The sequence below is a fragment of the Eschrichtius robustus genome, chromosome 9 (genome assembly GCF_028021215.1).
Source record: "Eschrichtius robustus isolate mEscRob2 chromosome 9, mEscRob2.pri, whole genome shotgun sequence".
Taxonomy (NCBI): Eukaryota; Metazoa; Chordata; class Mammalia; order Artiodactyla; family Eschrichtiidae; genus Eschrichtius; species Eschrichtius robustus.
The window spans coordinates 20,295,772-20,300,549 of NC_090832.1; the positions used below are offsets into that span (position 1 = coordinate 20,295,772).

The following is a 4,778-nucleotide window of genomic DNA, read 5'->3' on the forward strand; positions in this document are numbered from 1 at the left end:
TGCTTAATTTCTTTCCCTTTTATTCCTTATTTTTATATATAGTTGTCTGATTGTTTCCACATCATTTGTTGAAAAGATCTTTTCCTTCTTTGAATTACCTTGGCACCTCTGTTGAAAATCAATTGGCAGTTTTGTTGGATATCAATTAGATTTATACACATACCCCACTATGTTCCATCAATGTATGTCTTTATTTACCCAAATACTGTCTTGATTACTATAGCTTTAGGGTTAAGCCCTTAAACCAGGTAGTACAAGTCCTTCAACTTTGTGTGTGTGTGTTTTAATTGTTTTGACTATTTGCAATTGTTTGCATTTCCATATAAAGTTTCCATGAAGTATGATGTTAGCTTTAGGGTTTTTGTAGGTGCCCTTTGTCAGGTTGAAGAATTTCATTATTTTCCTAGATTTGCTAAGAATCCTTTGTCTAAATGGGTGTTGAATTTTGTCAAATGATTTTTCTGCACCTATTGAGGTGATCATATGATTTTTAATTTTTAGTTTGTTAACATGGTGAATTACAATGATTTTCTTTTCTTTTCTTTTTTCTTTTTTTTTTTTTTTTGTCCTGGCTGAAGGATATATCAGATATTAAACTGATAAGAACAGAAACTACAGTTGATCTTAGCCAGAAGACTGAGAAGTGATCTACAATTTTGATTTTCAAATGTCAAACCAATCTTGTACTGCTGAACTAAATCCCACTTGGTTATGATTTTTTTCTCCCTTTTATATATTGCTGAATTTGATTTGCTAAACTTCTGTAAAGAATTTTTTGCATCTATGTTTATGAGAAATGTGATAAACAGTTTCCTTTTTATTGTATCATCTTTGGCTTTCGTATCAGTGTAATGCTGGCCTCATAGAGTGATTTGGGAAGAGTCTTCTTCTATTTTCAGGAAGCAGATTCTAAACTTTACATAGAAATACAGACAACTGCAAATAGACACAAAGAAACACAATTTTTTTTTAAGAAACACAGAGTTGGAGAACTTAACACCACTTGATTTCAAGACTTAACCTTAAAAATTATGTAGAATTGATAATATTTCTCCTTTCAGTGTTTGTTAGAATTTACTAGTAACTTTTGTGATTTTACCTCACAAGAAACTTGTTCATTTCATACAAGTTGGAAATTTATGGCCATAAAGTTGTTTATTTTATTCCCTTATTAATCTTGTAATATTTGCATGATCTGTAGTGATGCCTTTTCCCTCAGTCCTGTTATTGGTAACCTATGTCTTCTCTTTTCTCATCAGTCTGACTATACCTTTTTCAATTTTATTGATCTTTCAAATAGTTTTTTGTTTTATTGATATTCTATATTGTTTTTGTATTTTCTATTTCATTGAATACTCATATTTATTATTTCTTTCTTTTTGCTTACTTTGGTTTAACTTTCTCTCTTCTTTTTACAGTTTTTTAAGGTAGAAATTTATATTACTGATTGAGGTCTTACAAATATAAGCATTTATTGCTATAAATTTTCCTCTAACCACTACTTTGGCTGCAACTCACAAGTTTCGTTGCATGGTAGTTGCACTTTCATTTAGTTCAAAATATTTTCTATTTTTCCCATGTAAACTTTTTCTTTGACTCATGCTTTACTTAGAAATGTGTTATTTAATTCACAAATATCTGGGTATTTTCCAGATATGTTTCTGATGTTGATTTTTTTTTATTTAATTTTATTGTGGTCAGAGAACATACTTTTTAAATTTCAGTCCTTTTTACATTTATTGAAATTTGTTTTATGTCCCAGAATATGGTCTGTCTTCATAAATGTTCCATGAGCACTTGAAAAGAATATACATTCTGCTGTTCTGGGTGAAGTGTTCTGTAAATGTCAATGAGATTAAATAGGTTGATAGTGTCATTCAAGACTAGTGTGTTCTTACTGATTTTTCTGTCTTCCTCTTCTATTAATTATTGAGAATAGGATGTTAATATATCCAAATATAATTGTGGATTTGTCTTTTTTTTTGTTTTATTGGTTTTTACTTCATGTACTTTAAAGCTCATTATTAAGGGTAAACAAAATTAAGATTGTTATATCTTGATCATTTGACACCTTTATCACTAGGAAATGACCTTCTTTACCTTGTTTAGTATTTTATGAACTCTCATTTTCGATCCTTTTACATTAAACTACCTGGTCCTTTATAATTAAACTGAATTTTTCTAGATAGCATATGATTGAGTCTTCCTTTTATATCAATCTTACAATCACTGCCTTTTAATTATACTATTAATTTTTAATGAAATTATTGATAAAGTGAGGCTTAAACTTACCTTCTGGCTATTTGTTTTCTATCTGTCCTACCTAGTGTTTGTTGTTGGAGTGTTTTCCTTTTTTCTTGCTGTTTTGGTATTAACTGAATGTTTTTGATTATTCCACTTTACCTACATTGTTGGATCATTAGTTAAACCCCTTTTGGGAGTTTTAACAGTACTTCTAATATTTGCAATATACATATTTACATACATCTTTAACTTCTACATTCAAGTAATATTATACAACTTCATGTATAGTATAAGAACTTACAACAATGTACTTCCATTTCCTTACTTCTTTCTGGCCTTTGTGTCATATTTTATTTTACATATGTTATAGACCCCAAAATACACTGTTATTTTTGCTTTTAAAAGCCTATTATCTTTTAAAGTCTTTAAAATACTTTTGAAAGCTTTTAAATGTTCCCATATAATTACTGTTTCCAATGTTCTTCATTCCTTTGTGTAGATCCAAACTTCTGGTAACATTTTCTTTCCTCCTGAAAGATTTATCTTAACATTTTTTGTAGTAAAGTTCTGATAGTCATAAATTCTCCTTAGCCTTTTTATGTCTGGAAAAAGTCCTTATTTTTATTTTATTTTTAAAACATAATGTTTCCCGGATATAAGAATTTTAGGTTGATTTTTCTTTTTCCTTTCAGTTCTCTAAAGATGTTTGACCATTCTCTTCTGGGTTAAGTGTTTTTTGATGACAAGTTGGCTGTCACTCCTCTATACTTAACATGTCTTTGTTTTTCTAGGCTGATTTTAACATTTTCTCTTTAGCACTGATTTCAGCCGTTTTATTATGATATGCTTTGTGGTGGTTTCTTCATGTTTCTTCTGCTTGGGGTAATTTGGGGCTAATCTGTCAACTACTGAGATAATAACTTCCTGAAAACTGTATCCAATGCCCTGTGTATGAAGATATTTTCCCACTCTGGTTTTTGGGAACATCAATTGTTCCTGACCCTATGTGAGCTCTGGGGATTGTTCTGCCTGCTCCTTTCTGTGATTCTTTCCCCTGACTCAGATAGTTTCCTGATATGCAAACCTAGATCAGTATTCCAATAAAGATTTGAGAAGAAGACTCCTTTGCAGACCGCTGGAGACATGCACATTTTATATATATGATGAATTGAATATATAGCTATACAGTCTTTATTGCTAGTCCTCTGCCTCTGCCTTCCTTGAATTTCCAAATTCTGAGCCCTCTCTTCTTCCTTTAGTAAGATCACTGGGTTCTAGGCACATTTAAAAAAATAGGTTAAGTTTACCTTTGCTACTTTCCTAATTCATTTTCTCACCTCTTTTACATTTCTAGTCCCTTTTTTCAGGCCTCTGGGACAAAAAAGTTCCAGGACCCTTCCCTTATGTCTTCAGTACAATGTATGATTATTTTTTTGATACAGATGGAATCACAGTATGATGGAATATAGGGAGTTGCAATCTACACCTACTAGGAATCAAGTGTTCTATATTCCAAAATTACCTATCCCTCCTTCTTCCAATCAAAATTCCTCTTCCTTCTGTGGAGGATTAGAAAATCCTGAAATAACAAGGAAGAGTGTTGGTTAAGAGGGTGGGCTCTGGAATCAGACACCCTATGTCCATACCCTGACTCTGCTACTCACTAGCTATGTTACCGGGGCAAGTCACTTAATCACTCTAAGCCTCAGTCTCTATTTGTAAAGTAGAAATAATTACAGGTTCTGTTATAAGGCAACGTAAGGATTGAATGACACAATCCATGTAATGAATTTGGGACAACGCCTAGTGTAAGTGTTACAAAGTATTGAGTATTAGTATTATTTGCTCATGCAGTATGTAACTGATGAACCCCTTGGAACTTTTAGAAGACATTTTTACAGTTTTAAAGGATGTTTATTAGTCCAGATAAACCTTAGATTGGTCAAATGTATGCCTCTTTTTCCTTTGTATTATTCCACTTTCAAGCAAAATGAATAGGGAACATTACATGGCAGGTTTATCTTTCCTGGATATCTATTCCTGTGTGTTACTGTGTTGTGGCTCTCCAAGACCACCCTCAGGTTTCATGACTTCTAGAAGAACTAACAGGACTCAGCATAGTTATACTCATGGCTGTAACTTATTACAGGGAAAGGATACAAAGAAAAATCAGCAAAGGGAAAAGGCAGATGGGCCAAGTCCAGATGAAACCAGGCACAAGCTTCCACGACTAAAGTCTCATAGGACATACTTAACTCCCCCAGCTTTGAATTGTGACAACATGTTGTCCACCAAGGAAGCTCATTAGAGACTCAGTGCCCAAGGTTTTTACTGGAGTCTAGTAACATAGGCACCCTCAGCCTACCATGTATCAAAATTCCAAGTTCTCCTAAGGAAAGCAGGTGTTCAGTATAAACCATATTGTTTTTACAAATAGTTTAAGCACAGTGAGCCACTCTTTTATTTAGGGGAAGTTTTGTATCAGTGTTGAGAACTGTTTACCAGTCAAGTTAACAAACGCTAATCAAGGCTCA

At 32.6% G+C, this 4,778-nt stretch overlaps 1 pseudogene; it reads right to left on the reverse strand.

Moving 5' to 3' along the window:
• Positions 1–544: 544 nt before the first annotated feature.
• LOC137769758 (U2 spliceosomal RNA) lies at positions 545–648 on the reverse strand (annotated as a pseudogene).
• Positions 649–4,778: the final 4,130 nt, after the last annotated feature.